Source organism: Pezoporus flaviventris, unplaced genomic scaffold, assembly GCF_033815535.1.
Source record: "Pezoporus flaviventris isolate CSIRO_AGI_PZ_B2104156 unplaced genomic scaffold, CSIRO_AGI_Pfla_v1 ptg000022l, whole genome shotgun sequence".
Lineage (NCBI taxonomy): Eukaryota > Metazoa > Chordata > Aves > Psittaciformes > Psittacidae > Pezoporus > Pezoporus flaviventris.
The window spans coordinates 3,127,094-3,152,274 of NW_026892570.1; the positions used below are offsets into that span (position 1 = coordinate 3,127,094).

General features: G+C 41.9%; 1 long non-coding RNA gene across 1 annotated transcript; it reads right to left on the reverse strand.

Moving 5' to 3' along the window:
* Positions 1–451: 451 nt before the first annotated feature.
* On the reverse strand, positions 452–11,331 carry LOC133270792 (uncharacterized). Its single transcript, XR_009743905.1, has 2 exons — positions 10,471–11,331; positions 452–714 (listed from the first exon to the last, which is right to left on the reverse strand). It is a non-coding gene; the product is annotated as an uncharacterized LOC133270792 (long non-coding RNA).
* Positions 11,332–25,181: the final 13,850 nt, after the last annotated feature.

Here is a 25,181-nt window from a genome sequence, read left to right on the forward strand (position 1 = left end):
GCTGCTGCCACCAATAATAATGATAAGGGAAATAACAAGGGGAGAGAATACAACCACTCACCACCTGCCGACCGATACCCAGCCTGACCTGAGCAGCGATTTAGCCCTTCCGGGTAACTCCCCTCAGTTTATATACTGGGCATGACGTGCTGTGGGAATACCTCTTTGGCTAGTTTGGGTCAGGTTTCCTGTCTGTGCTTCCTCCTGGCTTCCCCTCCTCCCTGGCAGAGCATGAGCCTCAGAAAGTCCTTGATCAGACTAATCATTACTTAGCAACAACTAAAAACATTGGTGTTATCAGCACTGTTCCCAGGCTGAAAGACAAAAACACAGCACTGCACCAACTACTAAGTAGGACAAAAATGGCTGCTACTGCTGAACCCAGGATAAGCATCTATCCTCCAAAGCAAGAGTATCACATTTATGTATATATCACTGATTATAATCAGACTAATATTTAAACAAGTATTTTATCTAAAGGCCTGAACATAGAGAGGAGATGGAGATAACATCATTTTACTAGTCCAATAACTTTTACAGGCAGGACAGCTGAAACACAAAGACACCCATTTCACCCATTTCACTCTTGCTCATGGAAGTCAGAGGAAGTGCCTCAATGAGGTGGAAGTCTCCTGGTTTTCCATCCTCATGAGACTTTATCAGTTCTGTTTTGCCTCTTTCTCAGATGTTTTGATCCACTCTTTTGTGCTCATCCTTGAGGAAAAATACAGAGAAGCAGGTAAGTAGATGGTAAGGCTTGGTTTAGTTAATCCTTGATGCCAAAAGATGTCTCAGTAGTAGGAGAAACTTCAGACAGAGGAGAAACAGGGAAACATGGAAATTACTAACTTGGAAATTTGAGATCTAGTGGATCTTTATTCAGTGCAACAAAATTTAAAAAATACTGTAATATAGCAGCAACTGTTCTATGCTGTTCAAGTATTATTTTACATTCAAAGTACTGATTAGAGGGCTTTTTTCCCCCTTGGTCATATGAAGACACTCATTCGGCAAGAGTGTCAGGAAACGAATATAAATGTTTTTGTGAGCAAAAACCTGTTTCAACTCCCATGATTACAATTTAACACAGCTGCACCCCAAGAGAACAATAGTAAGATTTATTTCTTTTATAAGTCTCAATTTTATAAAGAACAAAACATTTATGTTAAGGAAAGCTGTGAGCACAAGAACTGTCTGGAAGGATGTGAAGACAAAAGAGAGGAAGCAAAAGCACAAGAGAGCAGGGATTCACATGCACTTATGAAAGAGGAAATAAACATGTTTCCATCTAACACTTAACTCATTTATTTTAGGTACTTAAAATGAATCATAAACTCTTCATCATTCTAAGCAGAAAAACTGCGTAAAATGTAAGGCCTATCTTACATGCTTGCTATAGGCGCTTACTAGTTGTGTGCAAAGCATAAAAGGTGGGAACCCAGGCAGAGGGTCTGCTTGTGTTTTATGGGCAAAACCAGGTCCCAGTGGTGATTTTATCATCTCCTGATAGTTTGCCACAGCTCCCTTTCATCTCATTTTTAAATGTGGTTTGCTGTTGCCACAGGATGAGCAACTTTGAATCTCTTATCTGCTCAGGTTGTGCCGGCTGCATGTACGTGGGGCAGGTACATGTGCCTTGCCACCTCACCTTGCCCCAGGGAGATGAGTGTTCGCCCAGATCAGCCACTAAGGGTGCAGAAGTGGGGGTCAAGGATGCTAGGATGTATTTTGTGTCTTGCCAGTCAGTACCTGGGGAAAGGCTCAGCAATTCTCTTAGTCTCTTCCACCTTTAGTGTACAACTTTCTATATAAATCTTTCCTGAATCAGTGGACTTCCTCTTACTGCAGGTGTCTCCCTAAAATGAGCCTCCTTCCCATGGTGTTACCAGTCTGATTAAGAAGGGCTGCTGTTCCCTACCAGTGACCCAGCACTCAGATCCCCATCATCAACATGCTGCCTTTGCAGCCAGCCCAGAAAAGTCCCCATGCCTGGGGAGGAGATTAACTGATGGGAAATCTCATTCAATGCAGTGACTGTGTCAAGTCTGCAAGAAACATCCTACCCCAGTTTGCTCTTTTGCAGCTAAGACAAGCAAGTCTGCTTCTCAGCTGAGAAAACAGAACAACCATTCATGGGTATTATGAAAAATGAAAATTGAGGAAATAGAAACAATAAAAAGCAAAGCCTGGCCATCAGAAACAACCACTAAGCAGACTACAGCCTATGAAGAGAGATGTTCCCTGCATTTATTTCACTAATACATAACCAAATTTTGTATGTTTAAGTTGCTTCCACTAGTCTGAAAAGTTATTGTTTTGGGGGAATGGGAGAAATTATGTCATTTTATGAGAAAGACATAAAAAGAAATGCTCAGCTACTTTCTAAATACTGCATTAGAAATGAAAACTTATTCCAGCTCCTTTAATTTGGTAAATGCTTTTTTCCAAAGTGTATGGCATTTCTTCATCACCTATCCTGAACTACCAGTATCATGCTTCTCTCTGACAATGGTTTCTGTATGTCAGTTCAGAGATATCAACATTCAAAAGTGAAAAAAGTTATACATTTTAACAGAGTGCTCAGTCAGGAAATTCAAGTTTTATCTCCAAATCTGCTGCGGATATAAATCCCTTTAGCAAATCCTTCGACCCTTCCGTGTTTCAGCTTCCCTGACTGTAAACAGAGAATCAGCTATTTTTAAATTGCTGTGGGAAGCCAAGATGTGTTCTTCTGTGTACAAAACCAAAATACCGGTTCTGAAATGTGATCAGCTATCACTCTCTGTTGTTAGAGGCTACATATTATGATTTGCAAGACACAAATATCTGTGTGCTGCTGTTTAGATGTAAAATTAGAAGTATGATAATTCCACGTTACTTTTTACATAAGGTATATGAAAAAAATTCTAAAGGAAGGTAGAGCATTTGAAAGCACATGCTAGCCATACTGTTCTTCCTAATGGTATGTTTCTGCCATAATTCAAAATGATAAAAAGGACATTAACTTAAGAATGAGTTTGGTCCAAAACTTAGACCAGTCTATTCCTAATGGATCCTGTATCAAAGACAGTATCCAGATATTCTTGTTTGGAGTGGATGTTTTCCATTCCTTTGCATATAGGGACAACAATAAATAGGATGCAATATTTTAGACCAACAGCTGCATGAGCTAAGGATGCATCACTAACACTGGCTACTAAATGCGCACATCTGTTTTGAAAGGTCAGTGCAAGCATCATCCACTTACATAGTGAAAAAAGGTGTTTCTGCTATCTCCCTGAGAACATCCTTTTCCTGAACCAAGACTGTCCCTCAGACTTTAAGTTGAAGAGAGGAGAGAGACAGAGTTCCTCCACCGTGGTCATGCCACATGGAGCCGAACAGAGTCTCCTTCAGTGTGGCCCTCATGGAGACATTAGCAAGGAAATCCAACATCAGTTTCACCCAAACAGCATGACAGAGCATGCCAGGAGGGATATCTGTAGCTGCCTCTCAGTCAGTAAGATGGCAGCTCTGGGTGCAAAAATTCTGAAGTATTTTCTGTAAGGGAATATTCTTCTTGCTGGGACTACCCTTTATTTAGCTACCCAGCTCTCATAGCTTTTACTGAGTGAGAAATCGCACACCATTTATTCTGTGGGATTTGCAAACCCAAAATGAAACTCAGAGTTTAAACAACCAAAAAGGTCAAAAGCTGCCTTAAAAAAAAGAAAAAAAGGTCAGAGAGAAAGCCAAAAATTGGTTCAGAATTCTATCTTACCAGTGGAAGATGTCATACTTTTACTATTTCTAGACCACTCAGAAAAGCACCTTTGTTCCCTTATCTCCCGTCTTTCCAATTTAGATATCTACATATTTCTGGCAGAAATCACCTTCAAAGTAGAGGAAGGAAGGAACAGAGAAGGAAATTTCTCACACCCTACATATGCTGCATGAGCAACCAACTTTGTCTTCCCAGTAATTCCCAGTTTGCATCACTATCCATAGTTTTCAGCTGCCACCGCAGTTTTAAAGTATTTGTGCTGATTTACGATTTTAGAACCTGAAATTGCCCTAATTTCTCCTCTTATGGGTGCAGCTACCAGCTCCAATGGCAGGATTGCTGGTAGTAACAACCACAACTTGACTTGACTGCCAGCAGCCAGCCTTTGGGGGTACTGGTAAACACCCAATAGGAAAGATTACTCCATTCCTTTGCAGAGTTAAAAACAGACCAGCTACTATATGAGCCATCATCCTCCTACTTGCTGGAAGGATTACTCTGAGAGGGGCCAAATATAAGCTTTTTTCAACAAAAAGATGCTTGATATCACATTATTTGGTTATTACAAGTTTGTGTTAGGCACCCCTTACCCAGAATACAGACTATCAAAGCAAGTAGGATGAAGACCCTCAGTTTGCCATGGTGCCATTTGGAGGACAGGTATCTGCTGGCAGAGAGGCAAAGTGCTGTACAGGAAGAAGTTGCAAGAAGGAGCAAGAAGTGGAAGATAGATGATGGTACACCTCATGAAGAAAGAGGGAAATCTTTGAGATGGTCAAGAGACACTTTTTGTGTCTGTCTCAAAGCAACTCCAAAGATAGAAGGAACTGAGGGAGGCTGAGAGCCTGTTCATGGTGAGCAGTGTCTTGTTGCTTGGGCAAAGTGCAGGGAGCAGCTCACGGGATTGTGTTCCACCAAGGTGGGGAATGTTTTTCCTGTGTTGCCTGAGGTCACAAAGATCAACTGCCATGGGAGCAAGCTCCTTGAAGACAGCGTGACAGACACTGCGGCTGCACCACACTGACGCTGCACCCATTGGGGCACAAAGTTAAACTTGGCCTGGGGGCTTACCAGATAGCCCTACCATCATCTGGAGAGGTCCAGAGCAGCTCACAATGCTTGTGTAAGCATGGAAATGAGTCTCTGACTGTGGGAGGATTTGGGGAGAACCTGACCCTATAAAAAGGCAAACTGTCCTTCAGCCACAAGGCGTGTGTCCCTCCACCTCTGATCCCAGTGAGGCTCACTGACTGCAAGGACTGCAACTGCAAGGACTGCAGCTTGCTGACCGAGAGGGCATTGCTGGATCCACGTTGTGGTTATCATATTTCTTTGTTTTCTCTCCTTTCTTTTCTTTCTCCTTTCTCCCACTGCTTTGTATCTTTTGTAAGAATAAGAATTTACCAAGAGTTGTTGCTCTGGACAGTTTAGGGAAGTTAACAACAAAATTAATCTCCAGGGAGCCTATGGTTTCTCCTGCAAACCAGGCAGAGTGTGGTAAACATTCATCACCAGCAGGGCGGGATGGCACACTCTTCCTAAGCAAAATGTCCCACAGGGCCAAACCAAAGATGTTCCCTCAGGAGTACTCCAATCTATGTATTGGATTGGCTAAGTGTGAGCATGGTACAAGAAACACAGCCCCTGAAATTCAGGTTTTCTGCTGCTCACACACCAGAAACACTGTGGTCAGGAGAGTCACATTCTAATTTTGTTTACGGGGAATCACTTATAAACTATTGCCAGCCAGCTCACAGCTGTGCTGCTCCACACATCCAAGTGACTCGGAGTCATGATAGCTTGGACAAATAAACAAGTAACAGTTGAGGAGAGAAATCAAAGGCACACTGGATTAATGAAAGCCATATTTCTTACTGTTTTTCATACAAATCATTAGATGCGGAACTCATCTGCCTGAAAAAGGGAAAAATACTTTTTTTTCTCAAGGGCTTGGATTAATTTTTGTGTAGTTTGCTAATTATGTTTCTTTTAGTTTTTCTTTGGATTTCTTTTAATTGTTTGTTATAAGCAGAAAGTAAAGAAAATATCTTAATTTTGCAGGATATTTTCCTTTAAAGTCAAAGGAGCTAATGGCACTTTGCAGTAGATACTTGCATCATCGTTTTTGCCTAGGACATTTCTTTCAATCAGCACTGCTTTCTTTCACAATGTTTTTACTTCCCTCCTTGGGTGGTTTTGAGATTGCAACAGCTGAAGAAACCCTTCCTTCAAAAATCCATTTTGACAAGAAATATGTAGGTATATTACTTCTGTGTTCTAATTTGGAAACTGCTTTTGGATCTGAGGCGTAAGAAAAAACCCAAAGGTCAATTTAAAAAAATGTTTCTCCTAAACCAGGTCCAACCTGTTCAGGGAACCTTCTAAAACCATCAAGTCATTGCAAAGGCAGTAGTGTTAACAGCATAAAAAACAAGCACAGCTTCCCACATTCCTCCTTCCTACACAGGGATTGTTCTTCCAGTACCACTATCAGGGAAACAAAAATCAAGAATGCAGTATAGTTATTGATATATTTCTCATGGAAAATTAGCTACACAATTAGCATTCATACAATTAGAAACATACAGCTGTTGTGGTTTAGGCCCAGCTGGTAACTCAGAACCATGCAGCCGCTCACTCACTCCCCCCAAACCTTTTCCTCCCCCCTCTCCTGGAGGGATGGGGAGGAGAATTGAAAGACTGTAACTCCCACAGGTTGAGATAAGAGCAGTCCAGTAACTAAGGTATAACACAAATCACTACTACTACCACCAATAATAATAATGATAAGGGAAATAACAAGGGGAGAGAATACAACTGCTCACCACCTCTGATCAATACCCAGCCCAACCTGATCAGCTATTTAGCCCTCCCAGGTAACTTCCCCCAGTTTATATACTGGGCATGATGTGCTATGGTATGGAACACCCCTTTGGCTAGTCTGGGTCAGGCGCCCCATCTCTGCTTCCTCCTGGCTTCCCCTCCTCCCTGGCAGAGCATGTGACTCAGAAAGTCCTTGGTCAGAGTTATCATTACTTAGCAACAGCTAAAAACATCGGTGTTATCAGCACTGTTCCCAAGCTGAAAGTCAAAAACACAGCACTGCACCAGCTACTAAGAAGGAGAAAAATGACTGCTACTGCTGAACCCAGGGCAGTATCTACCCCTTATTCCATACCATTCACGTCATGCTCAGATCCCACATTTTTCAATAGACCATCACTATTGTCTCATATATGTATGTATATGTATATATAAATGCACATACACACATGCAAAGAGAGAGAGATCATTCCTTAGTGCATGGAAAAATCCCTATAAAGCTGCTGGGTTCATCCAGTCCATGATGTTGGGCTCCATCTCTTGTAACAGTCTTTCAGAGCAGGAGAGACAGTGTGCAGTGTTGGACTGTTGCCTGCTGATGACACTACGGAACTCGTCTGGTCACTGCTGAGCTCGTCTGGTTTCATCAGTCATTGTCGGGATGATGGTCGTAGGGAAGTCAGGGCCAGTCACTGGTGACCTGAAGACATCTAGTTGATGGGCTATAAAAGTGTTACATAGCAGGAAACAGCATACAATTGAGTTCATTAGCTGTTTTCCCCTTGAGGTATACAGCAGACTTCCCCCATCTTCCCACATTACCCACCAAGTATATCCAGGTCCCTGAGCAAAAGCAATCCCACGAGTGGGTTTGCCTTTACCTGAAGCAGGAATTACCCAGACTGTCTTCCCCAGCAAACTCTTTGTGTGCACCACGGGAACTTTGTCCCCCTCTACAATACGTAAAAGTTCTGACTGGGCTGAGCCAGCCCTGTTGGCAGATCCTCTGGTGTTGACCAACCAGGTGGCCTTTGGTAAGTGTGTATCCCAATGTTTGAAAGTCCCACCACCCATTGCTCTCAGTGTTTTTAACAGCCCATTGTACCATCCCATTTTCCCAGAGGCTGATGCATGGTAGGGGATGTGATATACCCACTCAATGCCATGCTCTTTGGCCCAAGTGTCTATAAGGCTGTTCTGGAATTGGGTCCCATTGTCTGACTCAATTCTCTCTGGAGTGCCGTGTTGCCACAAAATCTTTTTCTCAAGGCCCAGGATAGCATTCCAGGCAGTAGCGTGGGGCACAGTGTATGTTTCCAGCCATCTGGTGGTTGCTTCCACCATGGTAAGCACATGGCGCTTGCCTTGGCGGGTTGGTAGGAGTGTGATATAATCAGTGTGCCAGGCCTCCCCATATTTGTACTTCAGCCATCGTCCTCCATACCAAGGAGGCTTTAACTGCTTGGCTTGCTTAATTGCAGCACATGTTTCACACTCATGAATAACCTGGGCAATAGTGTCCATTGTTAAGTCCACCCCTCGATCACGAGCCCATTTGTATGTTGCATCTCTGCCCCGATGGCCTGACGTGTCATGGGCCCACCAGGCCAAAAATAATTCACCTTTATGTTGCCAATCTAAGTTCATCTGAGCCACTTCAATCTTAGCAACTTTATCCACTTGTTGGTTGTTCTGGTGTTCCTCGGTGCCCTAACTCTTGGGTACATGAGCATCTACATGGCGTGCCTTCACCACCAGGTTCTGCACACGGGCAGTGATATCTTGCCACAGTACAGCAGCCCAGATGGGTTTACCTCTGCGTTGCCAGTTGCTCTGCTTCCATTGCTGCAACCATCCCCACAGGGCATTTTCTGCCATCCATGAATCAGTATAGAGATAAAGTACTGGCCACTTTTCTCGTTCAGCAATGTGCAGGGCCACCTGAATGGCTTTCACCTCAGCAAACTGACTCGATTCACTCTCTCCTTCAGCAGTTTCTGCAACTTGTCGTTGAGGACTCTATACAGATGCCTTCCATCTCTGACACTTCCAAAGCACTGGAGGGACCCACTGGCCTAGATACTTGCCCATTCTGTCCCACACCCTGCCACTCATGACTGTCCACCCTCAGGGGAACTCTTTTGGTGGTCCTCCTATATCGTTGTCTAATACTAGACAGAACTCAAGCGAGATCCTGCTTAGCTTCCACAATCAGACAAGACTGGGTGTTCTCAGGGTGGTCACACCATAGGCAAAACATAGAGAGCGTATGCAGCAAGATGGTTCTCAGCAAGAGGAGCAGAGTGCTTTCAAGGGCATTGAAAGGATATTCAGGATCTTTAAATCTTCCAGAATCTACTCGCACTGTAAATAATCCAGTGGGGGAGTAGAGAGTGTGAGGAAATGTCTCCTTCATAGGCTGACCACCCAAGGAGAGAGAAAAAGATGTATAATTGCTAAACACTTCAATTATATATCTCCCAAATTATAGAGGTGATGACCGCACTAAGAACGCAAGCCAGATCAGTTTCATGATCAATGAGTCTATTGTATTACAAGTCATTGCCATAAAGTACAGCAAAACTATAACCCTAGTCCAGGCCCCCCAGCCAGCAAACATTAAAACAGCAAATACTGTCTGTAAGTCAAGTATGACATGCTGAAACTCCGAGATCAAGAGCAACAGCTTTGAGAGCCAATAAATCAGCATTGCGAGGAGTGACTATTAATCAGAAATAATGAATGCTTATCACAATTAGGATTGACACACTCTGGTCAGATCAGTCGTTATCTCAACCCTTCGTGCCCCACCTTGGGCGCCACAAGGGACTGTTGTGGTTAAAGCGCAGCTGGCAACACAGAACCACGCAGCTGCTCACGCGCTCCCCCCCTCTTTCTCCCCCAGCTCCCGTAGGGATGGGGAGTGGGGAGGAGAATTGAAAGAATGTAACTCCCACAGGTTGAGATAAGAACAGTCCAGTAACTAAGGTATAACACAAACCACTGCTGCTACCACCAATAATAATAATGATAAGGGAAATAACAAGGGGAGAGAATACAACCACTCACCACCCACCGACTGATACCCAACCTGACCCAAGAAGTGATCTAGCCCTTGCAGGTAACTTCCCCCAGTTTATATAGTGGGCATGACATGCTGTGGTATGGGATACCTCTTTAGCTAGTTTGGATCATGTGTCCTGTCTCTGCTTCCTTCACACAGGTTTTGCTTTGATGGGCAATTTTCACTAAAAGGGATTTATTGTCTGCATTTCCATTTCTGGTTGGAACAATTTAAATAATGGTTTTGTGACAGAAGAAAGGAGTCCAAATTTGGGGAAATAAATGTAATTTTATTCTGCATTTGGGGAAAAAGCAGCCACAGAACCCACTGAAAACTCAGTCACTTACCTGTAGGTTAATAAATGGTAGAAAAATTGTTGCGGCAATCAGTTCACCAGGGATACTACTGTTAAGCAGGTTAAAAGTTTGTTGCCTGTTTTGTGAAGGCTAGTTCATTGAATATCCTGCTGAGAACTGCATTAGAGGTCCAGCTTCTAAACCAAATAGTTTTGGCTGGCAACCAGACCCTTAAGATGCATTTTTCCTGAATGGCTGCTTTAGCTTCAAATCTCAGGGTTCCCCCTTAAGGCACCTGAAGCCAGGCTGTAACTTCTGCTGCAAACACCTAGCCCCTAAACAAGTGCCACCCACAGGTTTCTGTGGCAGAGGCAAGGATCCCTTCATCCTTCTGGGATGTGAAGATAACATCCACAAAGCACTTAAGGTGGATAATAATATTGTCTAGGATCAGAAACAGGACAATAATTTAAGTGCTTAAGAACATGCAATTTCTAGCAGAGATGGAAATGAGAACTAATTACCTCATTTAGTTTCCAACTATATTCTGAGGAATACCTTTGTGGTCATTCTAAGTGAGATATGCAGACATCTATAATTTTATATCTGTAATTTCTCCTCTGAGTTCACCAGGAACGTGGTGTAATACTATACAAGGACTGTATTATTGCTGAACCTGCAATGACCACAACAAACAGAATTAAATTTATTAAACAGCTTTTGTTATAAACCTTTGTTTTGAGTTACACTGAATTTTACCTTTCAGTCAGAAATTCCCCAGGGTTGCCTTTTTGATTAGTACTACATATGTAAAAAGTTTTTTGAAGTAAGTGACTGAAACAAAATCCTCTCATTTTTGGAATAAAAGGGAAGTAGAAAACCATGCACTTGCCTCAATCACATGTAACAGCCATAGATTCATTTTACACAACTCCTGTGAAGGTAAGAAAAATAAAAAAGAAAAGAAAATCTCTTCAGAGAATGAAAATCAACATTTAACATGGAGGAAGTTAAATAAAGAATGCCATGCATTTAAAGATTAGTTTAGTTTTATGGAAAAAACGAACACTCATACTTCCTCTGGAACACCATATATCAGGCATGAGATGTACACCTGCTTCCTCTGTCGTTCCTCAGGGGAGCAAGGCAGAGCAGAACCCAGTTCCTGCTCCCCAGCTGGCCTCAGGGGCATTTCACCTCTGGCTCTTCTTCACTTTCCCAGGGAACAGCCACCAGAGTACCTTTCAAGAGGACTTCTGGCTTTGCCCAGGCCCTGCTTTGCTTTCCTTTCCTGCAGACAGTCCTATTAGCTAGCGCTGCCATGCAAAAAGAGCACCTCCAAAGACACCTCCGTTGGTAGCAGGTCTCCAGGAAAGAGGGCACCAACAAGCCCTTTCTTATCAGGTCCCCTCATCCAAAGGTGGATTTCCTGGCCTGCTTGCAGCTCTACTGAATGAAGTTGCTAGGGTATTACAGCTTGTCTGGTGGATTTTGTTACTGCAGCCCTTCTCACTGGCATTTGGCTTGAGACTACCAAGTTGCTTCCCAGCAAGAGATTACAAACAAGCCAATACATCAACTCCTCATAATTATTGAAAACAGCAAGCTGTCCAAACTAATGAACTACATAAAAAGGGGGTTTAGTACATTAACAATTCCCTGAACTGCCTACTTAGCTTCTTTTGGTATGCCTCTGCTAATGGAAAAGTGGCACAGCTCACATAACAGTAGGATATTGTTGATTTGTAATGAAGGATGTTGGAATTCTGCCCTGCATAGATGCATATATCTCATTCATGTAAGAAAAAGAGTAGCCAATTTACTGCATTGACGAACAAAACTTTTCTTGGTCTACAGAATTACTTACTATTACATTGGAGAAACCCGAGTGAAACAACATGCATTAACTAGCAGTTAAGAAAAATAATTAATACACTAAAAGCTGGACCTGAATCAAATTTTTTCCTTCAGCTGAGAAATACTTACATGGCCTCTCACAAGCTGTGACTTTTTCCTTGCAGATCCTGCTGTTCAGAGATAATCAGAATTTTACCTACAGCTTTTTGCCCCATCAGAAATTACCAGTTGCTTAAAACAGCAAAATTTTACAGGAATATTCAGTACTGATCCCAGTTTTTATAACAAAAAGAAGGCAAAAGAATTTCCATTAACATTCTTTTGGACAACTCCAGAATGAAGTAAGTTGTTTTTTTCATTTTGAAAAGAATTTTGTATGAGCCTCATTTTAAAAATTTATTTGCAGAGCGTTGGCATCTTATTTTGATTGCCACAAAGGATTTCTTTTTCATGAGGGTTATTTTCAGAACTTTCTTTTAAACTTGTAAAATTTGCCACCAAACAGAAAGTCTGGTTTCTGTACAGTCACTGTCACTTAGTCTATTTTCTTTGTACAAGGAATCTGTCTCTTGAAGAGCTGAACTGAATTTCAGCCCATGGATGTGAAACACAAAGATGAAGTAAGATTGTATTCATGCACCACTGTATCTGCAAACATTGCATTTATGTGATAATGTGATTACTGTCACATTAGATGCAAACTTCTGTGATTTTAATTTTCTCCCCTTTATTGATAGAGTCCTGCAAAGATGTTATTTGGAGCTGTATCTCATTGCATCGAATTAGTATGTTAGTTTGTGGCTGTGAGTCATCCCAGTGAGTTAAAATGTTGCTGATTCTGAGAGTGTTCTTAACAGAATGATAGGAGCCTGCAGGGAAACTTGATGTCCATATAACCCTCTAAGTCAAAGAAATGTACTGGTGGGTACATCTTAACATACTTCTCAGCAACATTTAGAAACATAGTACTTGCTCAATAGAATGTTTTTTATTCCTTGATTTGCTAACAGACTAAATGACCTATGAAGAAGATGGTGAAGTCACATAGCTGCAGTACAAGGGGAATCAGCTTCTGTTTGTAGTTATGTCTTCATTTTCTTTCTAGTTTCTTTTACATGTACAGTGATCAGCCTTTAACCAGTTTTGGTTTCATAAATAAATATATGCTCCACTGCATCCTTCTATTTATTTCAAATAGCCAGTGATGAACACATGGTATTAACTGAAAAGACAGACAAATGACAGAGAAAGAAGGTTACATGACAAGTGCCACATGTGGTTTTGTGCTACTGAATGTATCAGGGAGACTGCTATCCAGCTGCATCTGGGCTCTCAAACTTCCAAATTTGGAGACAGATCAAGGTAGTGCTCATTGGAAAAATTAAAGGTGACAGACTTCTGAATTTGCCTTTGTGGACACAGGGGAGTGGCCATGGTTCCTGCTGGTCTCTGCAGAGGTAACATTGTCACATACATGCAAGCAACAGGCAATTCTAGCATTTTTTCCCCAAGTATTTGAGGGAAAGTTTGGCTTCAATTTACTATAAAATTTATTCTAGGGAGAAATTTTGACTCATATAGGCTACATATATTGCCATACAAATGTTAACCCTCCCTAACAAACTCAGCCTCGCAGTTATTACAGTTGGGTTTACATAGCTAAGAAGAGTGAATCACTGGGTTCGGTTTATGAGCTGACAGGGGAACATCAAAAAACAATGGTGATTTACCTAAATGTCAGATGGTAACGGAGACTGTAATTGCATTGTCAGTTTTAGACAGAATAGGTCACTTCTCCGATTGCACATCTGTTCTGAAATCCTCTAAGTGGTCAGGTAGAACAGCAAGCCTCTTTCTCATAACCTGTCTGTGAGGCTCTCCTTACTGGCATCAGATTTTGCTTGCTCTGGAATCCCCTGTCCCAACGGTGATATTAAAGTAGCTGCTAAATGAGGGACAGAGCCTTTCCATTCACTCATATTATCCATCACAGATAATTACAATGTTATCTGTAAATGAATAAGGAGGTTTTTATCTTTTTCATTGCTCTTCCAAATGCTGCAATGTCAAAAGCAACATCTGTGACTTTCCTGTATTTACTATTAAATCAGAACAGTAATTTTGCATGACTCAGAAAAAGAAACAGTATAAAAGAGAATATTAAACACATGCATCAGGAATGATAAGAAAGAAAAGAGAGGGAAGTTAAGGAGGATATACATGTCCTAAGTGTTTGAAAGTATATATGCATGGCTTATGGAGCTGTGTGAAATACAGAATATCAAACTCCATAGACCTACAAAACTACAAATACAGATACTTTCAGCAAGTCCTGAAAAATATTATCTTTGTGAGTCTAGAGCAAATTGAATCCATTTTCATTTTGCAGTACATTGCAAATAATCAATGATGTTTTCCTTGCTGTATGCAATCATTTTATGAATTATGACTCAGACGGTACATTTTCTGCTAACTGATAGTAAAATAAATTCTGTTTTCATGAGAAAGCTTAACATAACATTGTAGGGTTACAGGATATTGCTCAAACCCAGGGTATATTCTGTTATGAATATAATCATCCCCAAACCTCCAAAATTGCTTCACATGGTTATCAAGCAATTACAGGAAAGTTTATTTCTCAGAGAGCAGATCTGGCAAATCTGCTACCTGGCAAATTAACCAAAGTCTTTCTGCAGTGCCCCTTTTCTAGTCAAACAGAGACACTGAAATCCTGTCACCTGCTGTTGTCCCAGATTATGGTGCATATTAGCAATTCATAGGTGTCACTGCTGTTCTGCCAGTTATAAAACCAAGGCCAAAAAAACCCACAAGTGAGTGTTTCAAGAAGTGAACCAGCTATTTACTACCGTAACTGCCCAGTGGCATTCACATCACAGCAAAGAAAACGTGCAAGTAGCCATACCATGACAAAAGGCCATGTTTGAGGGCAAAAGCATGTTCATCTTGCACTGCTCAGGCCATGAACTGAGCACCATGGGGCTTGGCCCTGGTTCATGCATGGCCTCTTCCTCCTGATTCAAGTGCCTTGCCAGTGCAGGAGCCAGGCCCCATGGCGGCTAAGGCAGAGCAAAGAGGGCTTGGCCAGGGACCAGCCCCATTGTAGCCTGCTCTGGGAAAGGGGCTGTTCCAGGCTATCCTGCCAAAACACAGCAGAGAGGCCCTCCATGAGCAGTGGACAAAGCCTAGTGCTGCTTTAAGGCTGCATGGCACTCTCAGGCCTTGTGACAAAGAGAATATGCAAGTATCCATAACATGAAGACACATGGTGCCTGAATGAGGAGAAAGAGCCCTGCACGAGGAGAGGCCCAGGCACCATAGCCCTGGGGCCAACAAGCCCAACACAGGGAAGGGAAGAGTAAATATAGATGAATGAAGCAGCTCTTCTGTCAGACCTAGTCTGGTTTTCCTCAGCTCCTCCATGCTTGCCCCAGTCAGGCTTTCCCTCTGAGGAAAGCGGAAGTGCCTTGTCAGAGGCAGGTGAATCCCTGCGTCCCCAGCCCCTTCGGCTGTCTCTCTGCTTCCTCCCTGCAGAAGCCAGAGAGCAAGAACAGCCTGGAGCCGCTGCCCACTTGCTAGCCCCAGAGTGTTGCCTGCTGGCATGAGGAACCTGCCCTGTCAGTTTCCCACCTGCTGGAACATCGGCTCCTCTATCTCCACCAGGAGAAAGGTCTGCACTAACCTGCCATTGGACACTGCCCTCCAGACCACACAGTCTAGGGCTTTGATCACCTCCAGCTGCCTCACCACAGGATGGGGTTGGCAGATTTCAAACTAAGGCTCACTCTGTAGTTTTCATAGTTTTATTTCCTTCTGAAATTGAATTAGTGCTGAGAGACTCCAATCCCCCAACATGTGCCCCAGTACCTGGCCTGGCCTTGCTTTTGCCAGCTTCTGGGTGCACTCCTAGTGCTGCTGGTTGGGTGTTTTCTTGCCTGGTGAAGAGGCCTGGGGGCTGCCAGCCCTCCTTTTCCGGGGTCACTGGGCCCCCGCATGCAAGTAGTTCCTCCCCTGGCTGGGAGAGGAAGGACCTGCAGCCCTCTTGGGCAGCTCCTGGTGGGGCTCCTCATGGGGTTTCCTCTGAAGGGCCGTGGCTGAGGTGCGGGGGAGCCCACTGATGATGGGACCAGGAGGGCTGGCAGGGGCGCCGGGCTGGAGATGGGAGCACAACCGAGGCGAGGCAGCACGGCGGAGTGTGGCCGCACGGTGGCCTTCCTGCCCTCCGGCAGCCTGGGAATCCTCTAGGTCCAACCATGGGCGAGCCTCCTCGCTGCACCAAAGCCCGACAACGTCAGGCAGGCAGCAGATGAACAAGACTGTGCTGTCCTGCAAGGAGTGCTCTAGCTGCTGGACCAGGACCTCCTCATTCAGCCCAGAGTTGCTGGACACAGTGAGTTCCTCCACCACAGCCCAGTTGTTAGCCCAAACAAACAAACCCACCAAAAATCAACAGAGGAAAATCAAAGGGGAGATACCCCCCCAACCAAGTAATTGAATTGTGTCAGACTGCTGAAGCAGATTGCATGAAAGCATTGCACTGCTCAGCTGGGTGAGGAGTACAATAAGATGTCATGGTACCTGAAGGCGGCTGCTCTCATGCAGCATGTGGTCTCAGGAGAGAGCCTGTGTCCTGCAGCTGGATTCTACTCCAAAGGCAGACTTTTGGCACCCTGCACAGCCCCAGCACAATGGGGCCTGGCCTGTTCTTGCTGCTTTCTGCCTGCCTGCCTGCAGAGCCTCACCCCATCCTGCTGCTCCCCAGGTTCCTGCTGCATACTTGAGGTGGTCCTAGTGCTGTGACCTCACCATTTCCAGAATCCCCGTCCCAGCTGCCCAGCTTGTGTTTTCCCAACACTGTTCTCGCTCTATACACCCACCTTGCTGAGCACAGAACCTGACTGTGGGTGGACAGCACTTAACCCTCCATGTTATGTCCAGCATGTCACAGCCCTAGAGCCTTCGCATCCTCTTCCGAGAGGGATGCCATCTCTCTGGAGAGCCAAGCCAGTGAGAACACTATGAAAAACAGGCTGAGCACTTCATAAATTCCATTATTTGAATTCTAACATTCTGTACTGGGTAGCTTATATTATAATACATTATTTCTCAGATCGCATAAGTAAAGCAAAAGCTTCAGTTTCAAGAATTCTCTACAGAATCTAAATTCAAAGCAAACAGCTTACTCCGCTTCCATTCAGAACACCATTAATGGAATGATGTTTCCTTTGCAAAAACTGGGAACAGTTGAGGACAATAATTATCTTGCTTTTTTCTTATAAAGCCACAAATTACCTCAGTCTTGGTTTTTAGACATGCTGAAATTTATGTAGCTATCTTCTGCACTTCTCTGGTAATTTTAGCAATTTATGTAGGGAAGAAAATAGAGGAAATACAAGAATTTCACTTCTCATGTTCACCTTACAAACATCCCAATCTTAATTGTTTACATGGTCCATTTCTAGAGAGAATTACTTTTACTACTTGTGACACTGAAAAGAGCTACTTCATCTCTCATAACCTCAATTATGATGCCAAACAACAAATACAGACTTCAAGTTTGCAATCTGTCTTCTGCTTTCTTGAATTTTGCATCTTCCAAGATATGTGGAAAGAAAGAGCAATTATTTCTTTTTGCTTTGACATAAAGAACAATCAAGAGTATGAATAACAGCCCATATAGAAACCTTTAAAATAAAAGCAATTTATGTTCAGAGCAAGTGTGCATTTAACACTGGGGCATTTAACACATGGGGCATTTAATACTGGAGGTAAGTTTACTTTGGGCAAGTTACTATTTTTTATTCTGCTTTAAACACAATTATTTTGCACACTTCCCTTTGAAAATAAGAACAGGATAAAAACAGATGTTTGAATTCTTGCTTGGGGATATTTTAGGGAAGTTTGAGGGGTTTTATTATGTAAATAAACTAATAATATTTTACAGTTACTCTGTCAAAACATCTATGTACTCTACCTATGTTAATAAAAAGATGAAAAAGTTCTTGTCAAACTTTCATTGTTTTTTCAAAATGTGTAACTTGATGGAATCATTTGAAGACAGTGAGATGAAACAACATCTACTTGGTGGTGGAGTGCAGTGGAAGACTTAACTATATGCTTCATATAAAATTGCACTAATGTAGTAATAAAGCTGCATTCAAGAACTCCAAAGCTGCTTGTACAGACTCTGTTCAGTGCCCATATGCTTATAAATGATGCAATCTGTATGTGTAAACTTTTTTTCCTTGCATCTAGGCCTCATTCACTGCAGAAAAGAGACTCTATACTCTTACTGAGTGACTATTTGATATGCTGTTTTATCCCTATTGTCCACAGTAGGGTCTCCTGCCTTATTAACTTCACACTATTCAAAATATTCTGAAACCAAAATCCCTAAGTTCCTTGCAGGACTCTTAGAAACAAGGGTGTTTTTTTTAAATACAGTGATGCTCATCATTGTATTTCTATTTAGCAAACTCAAAGTGTTTAAGAGGGTGGGGAGGATTCTCCATTTTTTTTAGCTGAGACCTGGAGTGTTGGTGAATTTAAGATGAAAAATAGCTACAAATATTCAAGTGCCTTATGAGTACACTCCACATATTCAGAACCAGCTCCCACCCAATTCAAGTGTTTCAGTGATCTCAAGTCAGGCATTTAAGAACTCATACTCACCAGCTTTGAGAAGCTAGGAGCAGGGACTTGGCTAACTCCACAAAGCAGAGTCAGTCGTGGACATCAAATCTAGATCTTCAGGCTGGCATTAAAAACTGTTGCTTTTTTGGTGTCTGATCTGTGCTTTAGTTGCTGTGCAACTCCTATGGTTGACAGAGAGGGATCCTTCCTACCTAAGCTCACTTATGACGTACTCTTTCCCATATCATTAGCTCATAGTTTTCAAAGGAATTAGATGTTAAAACAAGTTAAATTTTTAAATTGCTTCTACAATCTTCTTAAATTTAGATTGACATAAGTTTGCATTGAATTTTAAACAGGCATATTTTGAAGTGAAAAATTATGCTCTGTGAATTTTTAAAGTTTCATTTAAATTAAAAATCTGTATATAAATCTCTGCTTTTCCAAGAATAATAGAGAGCATATTCTCCAAAATGAGAGTGCTTACCAGCTGAACATAAACTGCAAGACTCATTGAGCTCACAAGTCTTCCTGCACAGAAGTTCAAGGTCAGACATCTGAAAAATGAAAACTTGTTCTGCAACACTGCGTATAGTTTTGGAGAAAAGTAACATAGACAAAGAGGTTAGAATCAAGGCAGATAGACTGTGTGAAGTCTCAGAGCCAGGAAAAGGTTTAGTAGAAGCAGGAAAACTAGTATACCAGTGCCCACAGGATCAGGAAATCTGTGGGTACATTGCAGGCCTACTGTACAGTCTCTGATGACCACTGCTGAACAGGAGCTCATGACCCAGGGATCACTCAGAATAAACTGTGAGAGTAAATCCAAGTTTATGAGGATGCTTTACAGGAAAACAGGCCAAAGACATGCAGTCCATTAACTTTAAGAAGAGATTGAAAGAAAATTAGCTTCCACAAAGAAAAGAAAACTTTGTTGTAATGATTTATGAAATGTAAGCAGGTGAAGACAAAGTGAGATCAAGTGCTAGATATCAACAGTCAGATACAGTAATATTAGAAAATGGGATTTTTTCCTTGTCAATCATCAGAAGTAGGAATCAGCAATTTAAGAAGTTTCCTCAGGATTCAGCAGCTCTCAGAGTCTAACTCAGGGCAGAACTACAAATACTGCTCTCAGCCATCAATGATCAGCCTAAACAGCTACTTTATGACCCTTTAAGCAGCACTAACGAAAGTAAGGTGTAATCATGCTTCTTGTCCTGAAAATCTATAAAGTCTACGCTAATTTGCAAGCAAATCATACACATTATAAAGTAGTGTCAAAATTAGCTCTTTTGAACATTTACTGCATTGGTCTCATGCCACTCTCCCAAAAGTTACAAAAACATGGATTAATGCAGATCTTTCAGGTTTCCCCAAAACAGGAAACTTGCAGAACCTTCAGGTATTTGAACAAGAAGTACATAAGGGCAGATTTGTGGTGTTAGCTGTAATTTCTTTCCAAGATAGCATTACTGGCAGCCTGCAGGTCAGACTATTCTGAGTGCTCCTGTCCTCCTCTTCCACTGTTTTACCAGCTTAGGTTCCTACCTGTTAACTCTGAACTCACTATGGTGCTTTAATGGCATCACTAGCACATCTATTAAGTCTTGACAGGCATGCTGGATTTTTCCTGACTTGTGACTGTAGCTATGTCCACCTAGAAATACAAGACCTGGCCTGTGGCCAGCTATTGCCTCAGACAAAACACATGGAATATTTTGTAGGATAGAAAAAAAATGTAGCACAAGACCTTCACAGGGATAAACGCATCACAGTGCTTCACTGAAGTGAAGATAGTAAACAATACTGAAAACAGCAACAGCATACATGGGATATGGCCAGTTAATGAAGGGGGAAAATACCTCTCTCACAGCAGGGTTTTGGGCAATCTGGTTGCTAGGAGCTATTTTGTTCTGACTAGATAAGACAATAAATAGCTCCTCATATCTTTCCTAGAGCTGTCAGCACTGGATAATGGTAGAGATGAGGTTATAAACCCTTCCCCTGGTTCAGTAGCACAGGTCCCATGTCTTTTCCAGTCTGTGAGGAAAGAAAATTGTTAATCTGGAAATCGTGCCCGTGTATAGAAACATAGTGGATATTTTTTCTATAGCAGTATATCTTATTCTAGGTTATCACCTATATCCTATAATATAGGTATACCTGTATTTGTAGATTAATCACTGACTGTTCAATAAGTAAAAGACAACAGCATAAATTAAAACAGAGGAAGAAGGTACAGGAAAACATTATTTCAATGATTCCTGGTAGCATTTCATGGCCAATACCTATTGAAGTACATCTCCTTCACCACTTCATTAGGACAAAGCCTGCCTCATCATTAGAGACATCTCATTCAAAAAGACGAGTCACGAGGGAAATACAGTACAAATACCTCTAGTTGCCACTCATAGGGCTGCCTGGAAAGGCTCCTGCTCACAAACAAGGAGCGACATTTTTTGTCTCCTCCAACACTTCCACAGTGGCAGTGTGTATCTGTTGGTGTTTATTTGGTTGTAAGACATTAACTGGCAGCCAGATGTGTATGGTGAAAATAACAAAATTTAAGATGCATACACAGTAACTCTGTGCAAAAAAAAGATACAGCTTCTCCCCAGAACAGTCTTGCAGCTATGAAACATGCTACACTGCTGAATGCCATATGGACTGCTTTTTCACTTCTTTACAAACTTTCTCAAGGGATTATTCTGATAACCGGCATCATGTGGGGATGTGAATATTTCACATATGTAATACTATTGGGCAATGCATTCTAAGTGTACTACCAGTCATCATAGCTTTTATTATAGCAATCAATATTTTGTACCCTTACATGATGTAATATAACTGCCCTTCCCAATTACAAACCTTGGGCTGGAAAATAGTACATTTCTTTCACAGTGTTGACCTACATTACGAATGAAGCTTTAAAGTACATGTTTAAAAAGAGGAAGAAAAATGGGCTTAGGTTCGTGCTACACAAGGCTCTAGCCTTGAAGTGTCAGGTGGTGTTTTGTAGGAAACAGTACTGCCTCTTTTGTCAGTATACCAGGAAAAATCTCTTTCAAGACAGTACTGAAATTTAATTAGCTTAAAAATTAATTATTTTGAGAACCTGAATTTTAGAATTCAGAAATAATAATTACTTTGTTGTACCTAAACTGTGTTACATCCCCTCTCTCTCTTTTTTGAGGCACTGAAAACAGGTACATTTAAGATATCTGAAATCTTTTTGCCATCTCCTTAATTTTCAATCCATCACCACTTCTCTTCCTCTTTTGGCATAGTTTAAATCCTTAGCACTTAGAAGCATATATTGCTTTTCAGCTGGGAATGAGAAAATGGCTTTCCAAATTTCTTGAGAATTACTCAACCCCCCAGCAGACACATTTGGCTCATGTCTCTTTCTGCAAACCCCAGAGCTCAATTAACACATAAGACTTCCCGCACCTAAGGCTGGGGTCTCAGACACATTCTTTCCACCCTCAAATTTGACACATACTTCTGAAGTTTTGTTGAAGTACTCCATTTATATTATTCTGTTCACATGAGCATCTGATAAGGGTGACGTGAATCATATTTAACAGTGATAATTTTGTGGATCTGGGTTTAAGGTGATGATCTTAACACATAAAGAAGGCTTATATCCCAATTTTGTAGGGAAAAAGAATTGCTTTCTCAGATTGATATATTAATAATACAGCTGGCAATAATTAAAAGATCTGTATGAATACAGAAGGGAGAATGGCAGAAATAGAACACAAAGGCCATAACCTAGAAAGATGCAATTACTTGGGGATCCCTAGCCCTCTTGCTCACAGAAACATAATCGAATAATCCTGCTTCTGCAGACTCGTGGCTCTGTTCCTGAAGGGCTAATATTTTGTACAATTCACCCAAGTGGGTTTATGAGTGGTTATAAGACATGTTAGGACCCTTCTTTTGGATCTGTTAGGTCACAAGTCTTATGCTGGGTGTAAACAGGATATACACAACATAAAAGCATAAGGCAATTACCCACTGGCTGGCATGTATGAAACGCAGCTGGGATTTAGTGGGCTGCAAGGCAAAGTGCTAGTAGTGTGCTGATTAGCACAAGAGGGCTCTGGGGGCCAGGCAGGCATTAGTGCCACAGGCAGAGTGGACTCTAGTGGCATGCTCAGCCCCACAGAGAAGTGCTGGCTGCCCACACACTGGCACTGGTGGCTCAGCCTGAAGACTGCCACCTAGATGTTCTCTGTTTTTTCCCTCAGATTTCTAGGCTGGTGTTTCCATTCTTGAATCCTTGACTCACTGGTGATCACACCTCAACAACCCTGCTCCTGCATCCAGCCTTACCTTTCATACTTCTGTGGGGATGCTTTCACCTAGCCAGCCCCCTGGGGGAAGCTCACGGCAAAGGGAGAATTTCACAAGCAGCCAAGGTGCCCCTTAGGACATGATTGCCTCTGCTGCCCACAGAATAGAATCAGAGGCATTCCCTCTGTCCCTCTTCTTCAATTTTCTTTCACAGCCAGCGAGTGCTTTGTCCATAGCCACCCTGCCCTGGTGGACAAGTCACAGAGGAGGGTGGTCACTCTTAAGCGCTAACCTATGCTACCCTTAACATTGGCAAGTTGCAATTTATCTTCTCTGAGCACAGCTCAAAGGCAGGGGAAAATCTGCCCACACATCATTAAGGTCTGTGAGGTGGACACAGCCACATGAGCAATGTTAAGGTGAAGACTTCTTCCTCTGCTGTGAATAACAGCATTTTCTCTGCAACAGGGAGCTGTGTGAGCGGAAATGCCAAATGAGTCAGCTTCCTTATAGAATTAGCTGACCAGGAGCCACCCCTGCTTGCGTACACCAGATTTGATCTACCTCCCTATTAAAATTTGGTTCCCGGTGCTTAGCATAAAGGGATTTGCGTAGTTAATATCTTCCTGAGCTCACACACAGATCTGAAAATATCTTTTATTAAAATTACAGTATACTTGCATTTTAGACATTCAGACTTTGGACTAAAGGAACAAGTACCTGAGATACGAAGTAATGAGCTACTGTACTTTAAATAGATGATTTGGGGCTCCTTCTTTCGTTCTGGAACACACACAAGGTGTACATTTGATAACAGCAGAGTTTTTAAGTGGTCATGATTGATGTGGTTTATAACAGAAAGCACTGTCAACAGCAAAGTCAAACCCAAAGGAAAAGGAAATGACACTGGCTAATCACAAGCTAAAGGACTGACTTGACCAGACTGGATGCTTTAGAAGAACAAAGTGACCTAGAGCTGATGTGGATTAAACTGAACTTGTGTAGAAGTGTACACAAGCACAACATCAATGCAAATTAAACTTGTTCCTTTTGTAATTATACACAAACTATAACAGCAAGATGACTGTTGCACAGCATCTGTAAATTTTGCAATGGTCTTTACAGAACAAAAAAACCCAGACATACATTATTTTGGAATACAGTTTGACCCAGTTTAGGATTTTCATATGGCAGTATACTGTAGTAAATTAAATTAAGTGTGATGCTGGATCAAAGCCACATATTAAGGCAGATGGTTGGCTGAGGGTTTGTGTGAGATACTGCATTCCAGTTTGTCTTCACAAAATGTACAGCTGAGCCATTTTAATCTGTGGGGTCAGCTGGACTGCTAGTATCACTAGTAAGATTTATGTAAATATGCTACAATTAAGAAAATATTACACAAAATGTTAAAGATCATCTGTCCCCCTTACTCTGTGTTTCATGCCTTATTTATGCTGAAATCTTTTCATGTTCATTTTCCTTTGGGAATGAAGTGAGCATGAATACAATGCTGCCACCCAAAAGCAGTTTATGTTGCCTGAATAATTAGCTATAGAAGACAACAGTTATGATTTAACCTTGAAAGGCTAAGTGAGACAGACTTGCTAAGGAATGTGGTCTGCAACCAATCAAGTGATGAAAGACCACCTTAGTGAAAAGCAATTCAACTGTGAAATCCAGTAGCCTCCTAGAGCTGTTTCACGTGCTAGGGTTAAAGTTAAGAAGACTGCAAGCTGTAAATGAACATGAGTTTTGGATTTCAGCCTGTGATGCCTTTCCTGGAAGGCAAATAACCTTTGTGTGGCTCTCAAGTTTGAAGGGAAGCAAGACTCTTGTTCTGTAAAAACTAACCCCCTGCCTTGGCTATTTCCTGGCCATAGACCTACATGTTCTGGGGGTAAACCTCATTATGACCTTGAGAGCTTTTCTAATAAGCTTACAACTTATCTTTAATTGAGACACCTTATGCAGATTAGTTGTTATAAGAAGACAGATTAAGCTGGAAGACTTCTGCAGTAGTATTTCGTTTTTTACTCCAGTAGCGTTTTTCAGGGGGGGAAAAAATCCCAAACACAAAAGAACTGAATAGTAGAGTCAGGTATTCTCTAAATACATGACAAGTAAATCTAGAAATTTTTCTTTTCAAGTGTGTAAGACAAAAGATAGGTAACAACAGTCTAGGGTTTGGAATAAAGTTCAAAGTCTGTACTGAATTGTGCAGAACCTTTTGTACATTTAATATCTTACTTTTTTAAATCTGGAGGGGCAGTGCAAAGAAGAGTCCGATTTCAAGTCATTATAAGTCAATCTCCCACTCCATATTAACAGCAGTATTTTATGTATGGAATTAGTATCGTGCAATTTTGTTAGCCAGGTTCTTATTCCACATTCAGGCCAGTAAAAACTTACAGTAGTGCTATGT